The following is a 17,173-nucleotide window of genomic DNA, read 5'->3' as shown; positions in this document are numbered from 1 at the left end:
TACGAAGTGAGGATTCAATCCAAGGTGACCAAGTGTCCACTACACAGCTGGGTTCACCTCCATTGGAGGAAGGTATTCGCAGGACTGGCTGAAGATTCTCTCCTGGGAATGTTGCAGTCCTCTCAACTGTGCATGTAGTGCTTTCCCTCTATTTTAGGCTGATTGTTGCCTAGTCTGTATGAAATTCTCCATTCCTGTATATGTCGCTTAACTTTCTGTCTTGGCTGAGGATTTCGATGTATACAGTTCATACTATATTTAGATATCCTTTTCCTCAATTTTTGGATCCTACCATCAGAGTGCCCTTAAAACCCCAAACATTAATTACAGTAAATATTTCATTAATCATGGTCAAGCTTTTCAAAATAAGTTATGTTCGGCGATTTTGATGCAACTAGTACAAATTAGTATTAAAACACTTTGATGTGCACCCTTCACAAACAGACCCACATTTCTTTGAAGAACTCAGAACAGAAGTGAAATAAGCCCCTCTGGTCTGTAATAGTTCTTAGCCAAATAAACTATCATATCAAGAAGCAGAATGCCTTGCAGAGCTCCGACAGAACGCTAGAGTGTGCAATACCTTACAGCTGCCTTACTTAAAAGGTGAATGGTGCATGCATGACTTGTCCTGCAAAGGACTATATGGTTCCCAATTTTATGTTTTCAATTAATAAAAAAGCCACATCCACAGCACATTGAGTCCAAAATAGATTACAAAGTCAACACTGAAGCACTGTAAAATGTATGTGTTTGATCAACCTTATAGGAGAAGCTAAATAAGGCATGCTGTATCTTCGCTCAATCACACAAAAAAATAAAAAAATCTGGGAATACTGATCACGACCGAAGCTTGAGTCCAGAGATCCAGACAGAGAAGAAAGCAGGTCATTTGTGGTCAGTCTTTCAGAAAAGTAAAGATCTGAAATTGAAGAGTAGCAGAGCAGATTTCATTCGCTGTAAAGCACCATCTGTAGAGAAACAAATGTTTGAGAGAAAAAGGATAAAACATTTCTCAAATTGTATTATAGTTTAAAGATGAGTCTCAATTAATCTGCATGCACTTATCCAAACCCTGCCTTTCTACTTCTAGAAGCTGCCAAATTCTCGCTGCCGGGCCATTTCACAACCGCCTCCCCCCCAAATAAAATAAGCAGACACACCACTTAATTTAATTTTCATCGACAGCTGTAGAACAAAGTGGAGCATACAATCATGGAAGTTCTCTGTCTTTCTCTAAACAAACAATTGGCGCAGAGGGACAGTGTCAGTGACACAGGCATGGTACACATACCCTATCCATGATCAGAATATTAGATAGACAGTACTTCAGCAAAGTGCATTTTCGGACAATGTTATGTAACGGTGACCCTTGGTTTGAACATGTGTGACAAAGTATTTCAGTAATACCCCAAATCAGTATGTGCAATTGACCAATTACAGGCAGTGTAAAGTACAAACAAAGATATTTAGAACACCTCTAATGTCACAGTATGTGAGAAACTCAAATTCTGAACTGCCAAGTATGTGGTAATGGGCGACTAGACTATGTTCTAACATTTGAAGGAGGTATACCCTGTATATCACCGTATTTACATTGATTAGCTATGACTCTGATTTAACAACTATTGAGAATTCCAGTACACATACAACTTCAACATCAATGTTGGCAAGTACAAGCACATTCAATGTAGGTCAATTAATTGAATGCAATGGTTAACTGAATGTTATATGTTTAAAAGACAAAATGGTTAATTGTATACCACGTACTTTATGTATTCTTCATTTAAATTAATTAAATGAATCAATGGTCAGTACAATAGTTTAGGTAAGATATATTTCCATCTAATTCAGGGTTATGAAGTGGCAATGCACAAAGTGTAATTTTATTTAATTTTCATTAGTTATGTTGGTATTAGGATAAAACCTATGTAATTTAATTGTAATAAAATAATTCAAGGTAATTAGGGCTAGATTAAGGATGATTACTTAAGTAGACTAAATTTAAAAAAGATCAGGTTAGTATTAGGACCAGGATAATTACATTTTAATTTCACTTTAAATGCAAGAGAAAGTTGCAGAGTTGGAGTAGCAGGTTTCAGATAGTGGTCCAATAAATGCATTTAATACATATTTACAGCTGTCATGGCAGTTGATGGAGTGATCAATGCATGAAGTGAAATACATCCATTGAAGGATTTAAAATGTTTATTAACTGTATCAGTTTACACCTTGTAGTGTTGTCGATCACATGCTGTGCACTCTTTTGGCATCTAATGTTTTGTTTGAAAATCTGAAACTTCTTTTGGTTGTAATTATGCAAAGAACAATTCATGATCAAATTCCACAGAACCACAAAGCACTAGGACCCAGACTGCGACTTGATCATTCACACCCTCCCCTCCCATTAAAACTTAAACGTCTGTATTATAAAAGCTTATTGTTTTAGTGTTACAGAACCAAACACTAGCACTTTGCAGACAAGAGATGGGGAGGGCTTGTGACGCAACATAGTGCTTCAAGTGTTGCAGAGTGTTAAGGCTAAGCAACACCTTTCATTAGAAGCAGGTCTAATTGCAGATGCCTTGTGCGTATATTTAAACAGTACCCACCAACCTACAATTCTGAGGCTGGAGGACTTGTGGAGTTTGAAGTGTTTCAAACTTTGGTCTCCACTAGTTTGAATGTTGCAACGATACTGCTATGTGGAAAAAAATGCACTGACACCTACTTTGTGGCTTTGGAAATGTCTGCCTGAGGAATTTTATACTCTTGTTCTTTTTTGACGTGTTGCGTGCACTAAGGCTTTGCCCCACAAATTGTGCTTTGCATCTTCATAACAATTTATTTAATTCTACAGTCGATTTCAAAATAGTTAACAGCCATCTTTACCTATAAATGCCTTTTTTGTCAAACTTTCTTTATTGGTTTTATATTGTTCAAAGATAAATATGACAATGATATCAGCTTCCAACATCATTACATCCCACAGAAAGGCTACAGTGGGTGTACAGTTTCTTCCCTTTGTGTGGTGTCTCCACAAGTTGCCTTAAAGAATTATCAGTACATTTTCATCACTTAATCATTGCAAATTACACAACCTTTAAACCCACAACCGCCCCTCCAACAAATTCCTGAAAACAGTGGTGCATTAGGGTAATACTTTCAAATAGACACTTTAGGTCATGAGGTGCAGGATGTAGGCAAAGGCCAGGTATCAAGGCTCGGGATATATAATATTGGCTAGCAGTGTACAGTGTGGAGGATCCGCTATATTTGAAAGAGTTGGAGTGCCCTGGTACTGGAGGGACATGCACACAGCAGTAGGCCTTTGGATATATATTCCACCAAAGGGCTGCATGCATATTCAAAGTTTTTACGTTTATCAAGAAGGATATTGACTATCCTCTCCATAGTAACCACTTGCCAGAGTTGTGTGTGTGAGATTGGGAGGGCACCTCCTTTTAATTCAATGCATCTACAAGTTTAAGTTCCACAGCTCCCAGAGAAAGACACATCACTTGATCACTAGATGTTTGGTATTTGATGAAGTTGTTGCGCACGCCCAGCAAGTTAAATCTCAGGGAGTTTGGGATGGGGTATCGCATAATATCAGACCAGAATGAGCAGATTATTGGGCAGTCCCTCCAGGTATGACGGAAATCTCCTAAGAGACCATATTCCCTTCAATATATAACGATCACTTTTGTCAATGTGTGTGGTTTCCCTGGGGGTCTGCGACCAGCCCCCAAGGAAAAACATAGCCACATATAAAAGTGATCTCTTTACATATATATTTATATATGTATATTCACCACCAGTTCTCTTGCAGCTTGCGTCTTCAAAGCAATGCACAAAAACCGTATACTAAGAAAGTGGAATGCTCATCACAAATTCCAACCTAGACAAGTGTGGTGTGTGCAGAATCGCTGGGAGCTTAAGGATACAGTAAAGGTAAGTAAACTACCCCACCCCAGGGCCCAGAAAAGCAGAAGTAAAGTACTGCAGGTTTCCTTAGGACACACTACACCTCATGATTAGGATTTTGCAGCAACCAACCAAGTCTGCAAAGAACAACTGCTGGATTCCTGGACCCGAAGACCTGCAAAGGAAGGGGACCAAGTCCAGAAGTCGAAAGAAGTTCCAGGAAGGACAGGAGCCCCTGCCAACCCAGAAGAGGGTGCAAAAGAAGAGTTCCCGGTTAGTCGAAGATTGCAGGAATGCACCCTAGGAAGATGCCAGCAGGTTCCTGCGTGATGCAAAGGATGTCCCACAACGTGAAGATCATTGCAGACAAAAGTGCGTTTTGCGTCAAAATGGTGCTGGATGGACATAGGAGGGACCTGGGGGCCTCAACTGTGTGAGGAGGAAGAGGGGGCTCTCAGCACTTTAGAGAGCACTCAAGATGCGGGCCAGCTCCCCTGGAGGTCCCAGGACACGTGTCAAAGGAGGTTCAAAACGCAGTTGATGCAGCACAACAAAGGAAGGTGCCACGCTTCCGGAGAACAACTCAGCGAGTTGAGCATCGCAGGATGGAGTGCTGGGGACCTGGGCCAGGCTGTGCACGAAGGAATTTTGCAAATAGTGCACAGAGGCCTCAGGAGGTGAAGAAGATGCAGTAAACAGGGGCACCGTCGCTCTCTGAGAAGGCAAGGTCTTATCTCCTCCAAATTGCGTCAGCAGGACCTCAGGACAGTCTATGACGATGATGTCCACCCTCTGGGTCCTTGGGAGCATGCTCGTCACTGTGAGAGGAGTCCAAGGGTACCGGTCCTCGTCTTGGAAGGTGCCTGCTGGAGCAGGGGAGTGACTCCGTCACCCCACAGAACATTTCTTCGGTCCTTCTGGTGTAGGATGAAGACAGGGAGTCCTCAGAACATGCACACTGTGGAAACTGTTGCAGTTGCTGAAGAAAAAGATCTCTTGTGGATACTTTGTTGCAGTTACAGCGTTTCTTGGAGCAGGCTGCGGTTGATCCTAGGTCAGAGGAAGCTGAAGTTGTTGCAGAAGATTCCTGAACGAAACTTGCAAACAGAATCTGAAGAGAACCCATATGAGAGACCCTAAATAGCCCTGAGAGGGGATTGGCTACCTTATCAGGTATGGAACTATCAGGAGGGGTCGCAGACATCTCTTGCTGGCACTGGCCACTCACAGGCCTCCAGAGTGCTCCCACACCTTGCAAAGCAAGATGGCTGAAGTCTGGGACACACTGGTGGAGCTCTGGGCACCACCCCTGGGGTGATGATGGACAGGGGAATGGTCACTCCCCTTTCCTTTGTCCAGTTTCGTGCCAGAGCAGGGAAGAAGGGGTCCCTGAACCGGTCTAGACTGGCTAATGCAAGGAGGGCACCATCCTGTAACACCTTTTTCCAAAGGGAGAGGGTGTAACACCCTGCTCTCAGACAAAATACTTTGTTCTGCCTTCCTGGGACCGGGCTGCCCAGACCCCAGGAGGGCAAAACCCTGTCTGTGAGGTGGCAGCAGCTGTAGCTGCAGTGCAATCCTCACAGAGCTAGTTTGGCAGTACTGGGGGTCCATGGTGGAGCCCCCAGGATGCATGGAATTGGCTCCCCAATACCAGATTTGGAATGGGGGGACAATTCCATGAACTTAGACATGTTACATGGCCATATTCGGAGTTACCATTGTGAAGCTACATGTAGGTATTGGCCTATATGTAGTGCACGCGTGTAATGGCATCCCCACACTCACAAAGTCCCGGGAAATGGCCCTGAAGTATGTGGGGGCACCTTTGCTAGTGCAAGGGTGCTCTCACAGGAACTCTGCACCTAACCTTCAGCAAGTGAAGGTTAGACATATAGGTGACTTATAGGTTACTTATTTGCAGTGAAAATGGCTGTGAAATAACGTGTGCGTTATTTAATGCAGGCTGCAAAGGCAGGCCTATGCAAGGGTTTGTCTGAGCTCCCTATGGGTGGCAAAAGAAATACTGCAGCCCATATGGATCTCCTGGAACCCCAATGCCCCGGGTACCTAGGTACCATATACTAGGGACTTATAAGGGGGGTCCAATATGCCAATTGAAATTGGTAAATGAAGTCACTAGCTTTCAGTGACAAATTTAAAAGCAGAGAGCGCATAAGCACTGGGGTTCTGGTTAGCAGAGCCTCAGTGACACAGTTAAGCACTACACAGACACACACATTAGGCCATAAACTATGAGCATGGGATCCTGACCAGCAGGCAAAAACATAATGACATACAGTTAAAAATGGGGTTAACATGCCAAAGAAGATGGTACTTTCCTACAGTGAGGGAATCGGAGGAGGTGGTAATGGGAGTGGGAGAACCAATGATGATTGTTGGACTGGGCGCTAGAGGCGCTAAAGACTGTGATGATTGGTATGTGACAAGGTGATGTAATAGTGTTTCTTTTTTGTTTTTTGAGTGTCTTGAGAGAACATGCTGATTGAGGGAAGAAACTAATATAAGGTGACCTCTTACTGTTGCAGGTATCACACACACACACACACACACACCCACCAGCAATTTTGTGACTGTCTACATAGGCTAGTGTTTTAGAGCGACAGTTTAGCCAGTAGCAGAGATGGCATGCTCAAGCCCTAACTCAGGTTATAGAGGACAGCTCTGACATGATCAGAAACTGAGACAGTAGATACTGAGACAGCATCTGAGGGATAGGGCAAAGGCGCAGACTCTGGGAGTGATCTTTCAGTCAGAGGAGTCCCATTTGATAACTCCTCTTCCAGTGATTATGAGGGAGGTGATGAGGACAGTCCTGCTGTCCCTTCGCAAGCACAGTCTGTGCAGCGGGACAATAGCGGTTAGCCCAACCCAAACAGCAGGTGCATGCAGGGGCAAGCAGAGAGAGTGCTCTCTTGAGAGCTCCCCAATTTAGTTCAGCCCCAAATTCCACCGCCAAAATTTTATTGTGGAGACATCAAAATTATTTATCTCAAAACAACCTGGTTTTGTAAGGCAGGCACCTGTGTTTTTGGTCCCTGGCTTGGCAGTCATATAAGGAAACCTACCAAACCCAGACATTTCTGGAAACTAGACATCCGGGGGAGTCCACAGAGGTGTGACTTGTGTTGATTCACCTAAGTTTTCTTACCCAGAATACCCTGCAAAGCTGAAATGTTCAATAAAAAATGTTCTTGTATTTCTGTCACACAAACTACAGGAATATGCTGGGATCCAAAAAATTCCTACCACCCAGTGTTTCCCCACCTCTCCTGATTAAAACGCTACCCCACTTAAGTGCGTATACCTAGTGCCTGCGTCAGGAATGGATTACCCCACGGTCAACAGTTGCCCTTATGTAAAGACCAACACTAACCGCTGTGTGATCTGTTCCTGACACGGGCACTAGGCCTACTCACACAAGTGAAGTACCATTTTTATCAGGAGACTTGGGGTAATGCTGGGTGGAAGGAAATTTGTGGCTCCTCTCAGATTCCAGAACTTTCTATCACCGAAACTTGAGGAAAAAGTGTTTTGTTTTGACAAATATTGAGGCTCGCAAAGGATTCTGGGTAACAGAACCTGGTGAGAGCGCCACAAGTTACCCCATCCTGCGTTCCACTAGGATTCCAGTTTTCAGAAATGCACAGGTTGGGTAGGTTTCCCTAGATGTCAGCTGAGCTAGAGGCCAAAGACCACAGCTAGGCACTTTCAAAAAACACGTCAGATTTCAATGTAAAAATGTGATGTATTCATGTTGCGTTTCCTATCGCGGGCAGTAGGCCTACCCACACAAGTGAGGTACGATTTTTATAGTGAGATTTGGGGGAAAACAGAATAGCACAACAAGTGTTATTGTCCCTTGCCTTTCTCTACATTTATTCCTTCCAAATGTAAGACAGTGTGTAAAAAACACATCTATTTGAGAAATGCCCTGTAATTCCCATGTTAGTATGGGAACCCCGGAATTCAGAGATGTGCAAATAACCACTGCTTCTCAACACCTTATCTTGTGCCCATTTTGGAAATACAAAGGTTTCCTTGATACCTATTTTTCACTATTTATATTTCACCAAATGAATTGCTGTATACCCGGTATACAATGAAAACCCATATTGAGGTGCAGCTCATTTATTGGCTCTGGGTATGTAGGATTCTTGATGAACCTACAAGCCCTATATATCCCGCAACCAGAAGAGTCCAGCAGATGTAACGGTATATTGCTTTTGAAATTTTGACATTGCAGGAAAAAGTTACAGAGTAAAACATGGAGAAAATTTGCTGTTTTTTTAGCTCAATTTCAATATATTTTTATTTTAGCTGTAACTTTCTGTAGGAAAACCTTGAAGGATCTACACAAATTACCCCTTGCTGAATCCAGAATTCTGTCTACTTTTCAGAAATGTTTAGCTGTCCAGGATCCAGCATTGGTTTCACACCCATTTCTGTCACTAACTGGAAGGAGGCTGAAAGCACAAAAAATAGTAAAAATGGGGTATGCAATTTTTCAGAAAAAAAACAAAAACGAACTTTTCGCTGTATTTTATTTCTTGGTCTCCTCCTGGGGAGCCCACAAACTCTAAACCTTTAGAATCCAGAGGATGTTGGAAATAAAGAACGCAAATTTGGCATGGATAGCTTATGTGGACAAAAGTTATGAAGGCCTAAGTGTGAAGTACCCCAAATAGCCAAAAAAGGGCTCAGACCTGGGAAGGGGGGTGGGGGGGGCATCGGGGGAGGGGGGGGGGGGGGGAGTAGCTTCGGCCCAGCAGCTAAGGGGTTAATTGCCGGTGGAAACACTGGGTTATAGTGAATTGGGATATACAGGGATGGAAAAGTGGTCAACTCGCCAATTCAGGTGATATCGTCCCACACTTTGAGAATGATTTTGATCAGGGTGCTACAATAGGTTTTCGGAGGGCAATCTATCTTTGGCTTCCATAGTAAATCCCATTTATATCTGCGTGATGCTGCTCCGTCCATGTGAAGCCAACGTTTATCTGATTCCCACTGTGACCATTAAGAAATCACTGAATTGGGCCGCCTTGCAATACAGATGGAGATCTAGGAGCCTAAGCCGCCTGTGTCTCTCAGGAGCCAAAGGACTTTTTTTTTTTACAGCAATCGAGCTTTGCGTCCTTTCCATATGAAATGGATTAGTATGGATCAAAGAGAGGGCAGGAAGTCTTGTTCTAGTTCGATGGGGAGACATTGGAAAAAATATAATAACTTCGGTATTGCCATCATTTTAACAGTGTGAATCCATCCAAGCCATGAAATGTATAAGGGAGCTTAACTCTTGAGCTCGACATTCAGGTGTTGTAGGAGTGGAGGATAATTTGCCCTAAAAAGATCTGACATATTTAGGGTTATCTTAATGCCCAAGTAGGTTATATATTTTTTTAGCTCATTGAAAAGAATGGCACAATTTGTATTAACTGCTCAATTTTTTGTGTTGGATGGGTCAGGTTTAATGAGAATGATCTGGTTAAGTTGATTTAAAAGTCTGCCACTCTTTCCTGTACCTGGAGCTCCATTTGAAGAGTCTCTAGCGAAGTCTGGGGATGGGGGGCTGAGAAATAATATATCGTCTGCAAAGAGGGAAATTTTATGTTCTTTGGATCTCAAGATGAGGCGGTAAAAAGAGGGGGTTGATCAAATTTTGTCTGCCAGGGGTTCAATACTCAGGGCAAATAATAGTGGTGTGAAGGGAACATCCTTGTCTTGTTCTTCTCCCCGGGCCAAAGTGAGCCAACGTTTACCAGTACTCAGGTCCTTGGTTGAGCATAGTTGGTTTGCACCATATCTATGGATTGGTTGCAGAAACCAAATCGTGTCAGGGTATGGAAAAGGAAGGCCCAATCAACTCGGTTGAAAGCTTTCTCAACATCCAGCCGTAGCAGAATATTTCTTTGTGGCTCTTTTGACAAAGTGGATCACCCTTCACAAGGTTGTCATGCATTTGTCTGACCTTGATGAAGCCTGATTGATCAGGGTGGATCAACTTGGGCATTATATCATCTAGTATGGTGGCTAGGATCCTAGAGTATAAATTGGCATCTAGGTTGTAGAGGGGTACAGGCCTGTAAGAGAGACAGATGCTTGGGTCCTTTCCTGGTTTTGGGATAACTGTCACCAGAGCTTCACTCACTGAAGGGGTGCCCGACTTGGCTTTGAGCATATGATTCAACAATGCCATCAGCTGAGGAACCAACTTTGCACTAAAGGTTTTATAAAATTGGGCTGTTAACCCATCGAACTTCATGGTCCCATACTGGACCGCGTAGGATTTAGTTGTGGGCTTCCATTAAGTGGGGAAGTGCTACATCTGCTAAGTAGTTTAATTGTGCCTCAGCCTTTACTGGTTCTGCTGTGTAGAGCTGCTCATCAAATTGTCCAAATACCCTGGCTTTCCAGCTCTATGTGGCCGCTGGAGGGTCGGCTTCTCTATGAATGTTGCTACATATTCTTTCTCCCACTTGACTCTGAGCTGTCTTACTAGGTGGGAGTATATTTTATTGCCCTGCTCGTAGGCTGTGAGTTTAAGGCGTAAGTATGTGAGCTCTGTTCTGTTGGTGAGGACTGAGTTAAGTTTGCCTCTGAGGGCTGTTACTTTTTGTTGCTGGGCGCGAGTTGGGTTATCTTTGTGAGCTGACTCTGCTGCTTGAAGTTCAGCCTCTAATGCTAATTTGTCGCAAGTTACTTGTGTATTTCCTGTAGATAAAAGTGCTATGCATTTTCCCGGAATTACTGCTTTGAACGTGTCATTTATTTGATAGGCTGGTATCCTTCAGTTCATTTAGTTAAAAGACCTCCAATGGTTTTGTGGACTTCGTCACCGAAGAGGTGGTCTCTGATGAGGGCCCCTGGGGAAACCCACCAGTGACATTTAGATGTCAGAATGTCCCATTCGAACATCAGGACTACACGGGCATTATCGGAAAAGGTGATGGGGTGAAAGGAGGCTGTGTTTAGTGCATGTGTCAGGGATTGGCTAATAAATATGTAATCTAGTCTGCAGTAAGTACAGTGGCAATGCGAGAAGAATGTGTCATCTATGGTTATTGGATGTAAGGTCCTCCAGGCATCAATTAATCCCTGGGAGTAGATGGCCTGCTTCAAGGATTTTGGAAAGCTCCCTGTAAATGCTCTGCATGGGCGAGTGCTGTCCATTCCTGAGTCCCAACTAAGGTTAAAGTTTCCCATTGCTATAATCTCCCCCTCGGCGAAGCCCCAACTGCAGCGACATCACTGTATGCAGAAACTGCACTTGATTACTGTTAGGAGCACTTTCAACCAGTCAGGTAGTCTTTCACTATTACAATTCTGCCCTCTGTCAGTTTTGCTTCCTTATGGTTGGAATTTCAAGGATGGGTGAAAGAACAGGGCCACTCCATTGTTTTTAGTGGAAGCTGAGGACTTTAACACTACAGAGCATGCTTTGTGATAATCTATGTTCCTCTGCTGTCCAAGGTCCATCTCCTGTAGTGCTGCCACATCATGTCTCTAATCAAGCAAATATTTCCATACCTTGTGGCACTTGACCGGCAAATTAAGCCCTTTGATATTCCACATGTGTGGTAATCCTGATGACAATTTTAGAGGCATGATCTGTTGACAATACCCAGATATCTGAGGGGTCGTCCCCCAACTGAAACCAAGCCACATTTACTATGCCCACCACCTGCTCTCCCATTCCCTCCTGCTCTTCTCCCTCCCCCATGCACCCCAAAAAACAATAGTTAAAAACATTCAACAGAAAGTAACAAGGCATGAATTCTCTGCCTTGGTGAATATACTTATGTAAAGAACATCTAGTTAGGCATTTAGGTCATATCCTGCAAGTGCATTCTATTAGAATCATATTGTTAATGAAGCAAACTGACCTTGCCGGTGGGGAAGATTGGTACTGAGAGGCCCCATTCAGAATGTTCGTACAATTTTCCATGTCTGAAGCTCCCCTACTCAGACATGCTCAAACGCTACCTGTTGGTTAGGGATTGTAACCAGGCTGTAGTGCCCCTCAGGATTCATGTGGTAGTATTCCAGCTAGGCTGAACAGTTATTGGAGACGGTTTATCGTTTTCGCTGGTTTCTTAGGAGTCATTGTGTGAGCCATCGCCCATCTCTGTGCTGGAGTTGGCGCTTGTGGACGGCCCCTCAACAGTTCCTTCCGGTCTCTGGTTCTCTGGCCCTGGAATCCCCAAGAGGGAAGCTGCATCAGCTAAGTCTGTGCAGTGGTGAATTTTGTTCGAGTAATCAAATGCTACCCCAAGTGGGAGGTTCACCTATACTTGATAGGTTCACGTCATAGTTTATCGTGTCTGGGCGAAACTGTAGTCAACGGGCCAGGGTTGATGGTGCAATGTCCTGGAAGAGGAAGCATGTGGCACCCTGGAAACCAACTTCCTCTGTTTTCTTGGCTGCCTGCAGGATATTATACTTTACTTTGAAAGAGTGAAGTTTCGCCAGCACATCTTGGGTCGCTTCCCCCATCCAGGTGCCTGACAGCCCACCTGATTTATGCTGTCCAGTTTGACTCATTTGCTCATTTGCCAGTACTTCAGTGAAGAGGCCACTGACAACTGCTTCCAAGTCTGGGCACTCAATACCCTCCTCCAGGTTGCAAATGCAAATATCTCTGTGATCTGTTTTCTAAATCTTGGCATTTCAGTATGAATGTCTATAGTCATAGTAGGGGTTGATTCCTCCATTTTTCCCATTTTTGTTCCATTTCTCACATCTTAGCCTAGAGATTCAATGTTTGAGTGCCACAGAGTCTACACCTTGTTGTACGGATAGCTTGTCATTTATGTACTGTTTGAGGGTTTCCAGGGAAGTGTACAAATCTCCTTTTAACTTCTCTCTTGAAGTCGCATACAGAAGAGAGATCTTCTCAGTGAGGGCCATGTCTTCAAGTGACTAGCCTTGGGAGACTCGGCACAAGACTCTGTAGGAGTGAAATAATTAGATACCTTAATGGGTTGAGATTTTTTCCAAACATAAACGCAACAGTTATTGACCCAAAGGTTGGCTCTCTAAAGCCTATGACCTCTGCAAAGATACAGAAATGTACTGTCGGTGGGGAGTCTTAAGTTCTTAAACCCAATGTGATTTGCTTCAACTAGGCCCATCACAACATTCTTGCCTGGTGGTGCTCACACTTCGTGTTAGTTGACGATCACTAAATAGGTAGGGGGGTCCTCGCTCCCCAGTCCTTGATGCCAATAAGCACAATTTCTCATTCTAGCAGCATGATACAACACAGATTCAAGGACCCCAATCATCAGTCTCAATTGGTCAGATTATAATGTAGGCATGCTTCTATATCCCCTTCTCCTGATTCTTGGACGATCATTGCTGTCTTTGTCTCTTACATTGATCATAAGTGATGAGGAAGGAGTCCACCCCCATGCTGAAAGCCTTATTAACTTACTGTGAGCGCGGCCCTCCCTCTCCTCCAGTGGCACAGTGCAGATCTTTATTTGCAAGCATCAGCAGCCAATGAGGGTAACTGATGTGTGAGGTCTGGAGCAAGCATGTGAAGCCTATTTGGGATGTCCTTTTCATTGCACTGTCATTCTGTGAGCTGGAGTTAGGGTATTTTCTTTCAGCCTCGTGGTGAGGCCGCCATGTTGAGGTCAGACACAAAAGTCTACTCGTAAATTATTGTATGTGCCGGCTGGTCCATGACTCAAGGCGCAGCACCTCCCTATAGTCTCTCAGGGAGTCAAGGGCAGTTTTCAGTTAGCACCCCAAAGTAGTGGTCAGTAAAACTGCCTCTTTTCTCCCCACGTCCCTGATGAAGTTTAAGCTGTGCGGGGATAGCCCCGGTGCCTCATGATCTTCCTGTTCGCGTCAAATGGAATTCTAAATGCTCACGCAGGCTCGCTCTCCTTGACTCCAGTGCTCCACCAGGTATATTGTAGGTCAGGGCATAGCAGGGTGCCGTAGCCGGTCACTGCCACGGCCAGCTGGGTTTTCGGCGGGACTGCCTCACTGTCCCGACCTGATCTTCCTGTGGTGCTTCTCTCCCTGATCAGCCATTAAATTATTTGGGGGCAGGCGTTGCCATGGATGCTCCTCTTTCCCTAATGTCTCTACCTTGCGTTGGGGTGGTGATTGCTGCATGTGGGGTTCAGCTGCTTCAGTTTTTCTAGGATCCTGCAGCAGAGCCCCTGTGGATCACGTCCACACTGCCATCTTGGCCGGCTACTCCGTCCCCCATTATTGTCTTTTGACCTAAAGCGCTTAACTACACTAACCATTTTAGAACATTCAGTTATAATGCCCCACTGAGGACAGCTAAAACTGACCTAGTCTTTCTGCAGTATCTGAGGTTTACTTTCTAGTCCTTTACTTTGGAATCTAGCCTGTATTTTAATTCTCTGGAATGTACTAATAGAGTGGTGTGCTATGAACTGGTGAGGATGTTCCGTGCAGTTATCACTGCTGGTTACTGCTGAAATGTGGCTAGAATTCTTCGCATTGGAAATAAACTTAAGCTTTTTACTTCCACAACGGATGTCATTTGTATTTTCAGACATTATTTCCTGCACTATCTGCTCTTTTTATTGCATGGACCTTGTAACTTATGTCAGTTAGTACTATTGCTTTTGATCTAGGATGCCCAAGGGTAATTCCTCTCTTATACATTTTCTAGAACATTGATGTAAGTTACTGGTAGTTAATGTAAAGTGCTCTAGCACCGTGAATTCCAGTCCACACTATAAAATGCTTCTATATGAAAAACGTACTTACCTTTGGTGATGTTTTATCGTGTAGGGACATATTCTAGTTGCAGATTTCTTACCATAGAATTACCCCCAGGCGTCAGTCTGGATCTGGAGATTTTTCTTGAGCAGTGCCCCAGCATGCCATCGGTCAGCTCCGCGTCAGTCGTCTGCGTCATGCGCACTGGATATGACGAACCAGGTCCTATATAGGTGCCACCACGGAGCTCTGATGTCTGTTTCTTTTAACAACTTTCCACGCCAGAAGCACAGAGCCATGAAGAACATTGACCACTGGTGCATCAAAACTAGGGCCCTCAAAGAGAAGTTCCTGTCCCTAGACATCACTTTGTAGAGTGGGTCGAATGGGTGCGTCCGTAAGGTATCTGCAACTAGAATATGTATCTATCAGATAACGCGCTACCCAAAGGTAAGTAACTTGTTCATCTGATAGAGGTTTCTAGTTGTAGATTTCTTATCTTTGAATAGATACCCAAGCAATACCATCCCGGACGTGGGTCTGCAAACCAAGATCATACTAGGAAGTCCTGTAGGACCGAACGGAAAAAGCACCCTTCCCTTCCAACCTGACTGTCCAGGCAGTAGTGTTTGGTGAACGTGTGCAGGGATGCCCACGTTGCTGCCTGACAGATGTCCATGAATGGAACTTTGCATGCTAACACAGTGGTTGAAGCTGTCGATCTGGTAGAGAGTGCGCTAGCCCTCCGGGATGTTGCTTTTTAGCCAGTGCATAGCACATTTTAATGCAGAGAACAAACCATCTGGAGATGGTTCTTTTCTGTACTGCCCGGCCATTCTTCACACCCACATAACCAATAAAGAGTTGATCATCCACCCAGAACGCTTTGCTATGATCAAGTTAGAACACCAATGCTCTTTTTAGGTCCAGATGGTGGAGTCTCTCCTCTTCTTTACAAGGATGTGGGGGTACATAAAAGGTAGGCAAGGTGATGTATTGGCCTACATGAAAGAGAGGAATGAAGCCTTAGTGTGAAGCATCAATTTGTCAGGGTATATTGTAAGGTATTGCGACTTAGATGACAATGTCTGCAGCTCACTCTCCCTGCGGGCAGAGGTAATGGCCACAAGGTAAGCTGATTTTAGTGTCAGAAGCCGGAGAGGACCATTGTGGAGTGGCTCAAACAGAATGTACATTAGAAGTCAGGACCAAATTCAAATTCCATTGGGGCATGATGACTGGAGAAGGAGGAAACATGTGGGTAAGGCCCTTAAGGAACCTACTAACAATAGGAGACTTAAAGAGGGCTGATCAGGTAATCGCAAAAAAGCCGAGATGGCAGATAGATAACCTTTGAGGGTGCCCAAAGCAGAGCCCTGCTGGGCCAAAGAAAGTATGAACAAGAGGACCTCGGAAAGAGAGGCAGAGTGGGGGTCAACAGACTTGTCTGTATACCATGGCACAAATGTAATCCAATGACAGGCCTATACTGTTTTGGTGGAGGTACACCTGGCTGGCAAGATAACTTTACAGACTTCAGGCAGAAGGTACAAATCTGTCAACTGCAGCTGCACAATTTCCATGCAAGAAACCGGATGCTGGACAAGTTTGGGTGGAAAACCTTCTCAAGTTGCTGCGACAGAAGATCCTCCTGAAGGGGCAGTCTGATTGGAAGATCAATGGCCATGCTCAATAGTTTGGGATACCAAACTCTTTGTGCCCAGTCTGGGGCCACATGAATTACTTGGGCCTGGTCATTTTTGATCTTCGAGAACTCTGGGCAGAAGTGGTAAGGACAGAAAGGCTTGCAGGAGGCCTGAGCTCCACTCGTGACAAAATGCGTTGCTGAGTGAGTGCCACCTTGGAAACTCCAATGTGCAAAAATGCTGACACTGTGTTCTGTACGGAGGCAAACAGATCTAACCAACGCTGTCCCCACTGCTGTATGAGACCTTGCACCACCTCCAGATGGAGACATCATTCGTGATCAACCCGGCATTGTTGGCGGAGTTTGTCCGCTCTGGCATTCAGAGGGCTCGCCAGGTGGGAAATACCCTGATGTTCCAGCCATGTCCAGCGGCATAGAGCCTCCTAAAGGGTCCACAACCCGAACCCACCCTGTTTGTTGCAGTACTAAATGGCGGTGGGGGGTGTACTTGAACACCTGCACTACCTTCCCTTTGAGAGAAGGAAGAAATGCTTTCAATGCCAGTCTGATTACCTGGAGCTCCAAAAGGTTGATGTGGAGTCCAGCCAAATGCCAGATGCCTCTGATCCCCACCTCTACCAGGTGGTCGTCCCATCTTAGGAGTGATGCATTGGTCACCACTGTCAGATCTGGTTGGAGAAGGGAGAGGGATCTGCCTCTGACCCAATCGAGGTTCATTACCGAGATCTAGACCACATCAGAAAGATTCCCCTGATGCTGTGCCCACTGGAACTTCAGGACCCACTGCAGAGCCAGCACATTCCATCTAGCATGTGTCACCATCAGACTGCAGGAAGCCATGAG

General features: G+C 44.6%; 1 protein-coding gene across 1 annotated transcript in view; it reads right to left on the bottom strand.

Annotated features, from left to right (window-relative positions):
• Positions 1-283: 283 nt before the first annotated feature.
• NPTN (neuroplastin) overlaps positions 284-17,173 on the bottom strand; it is a 339,612-nt gene continuing 322,722 nt past the window's right edge. The window contains exon 9 of the mRNA XM_069222231.1: positions 284-971. The gene's annotated coding sequence lies outside the window, so the exon portion shown is untranslated. The remainder of the gene's footprint in view (positions 972-17,173) is intronic.

The sequence above is a fragment of the Pleurodeles waltl genome, chromosome 3_1, assembly GCF_031143425.1.
Source record: "Pleurodeles waltl isolate 20211129_DDA chromosome 3_1, aPleWal1.hap1.20221129, whole genome shotgun sequence".
NCBI classification, from domain to species: Eukaryota; Metazoa; Chordata; class Amphibia; order Caudata; family Salamandridae; genus Pleurodeles; species Pleurodeles waltl.
This window is presented reverse-complemented; position numbering and strand designations above follow the sequence as displayed.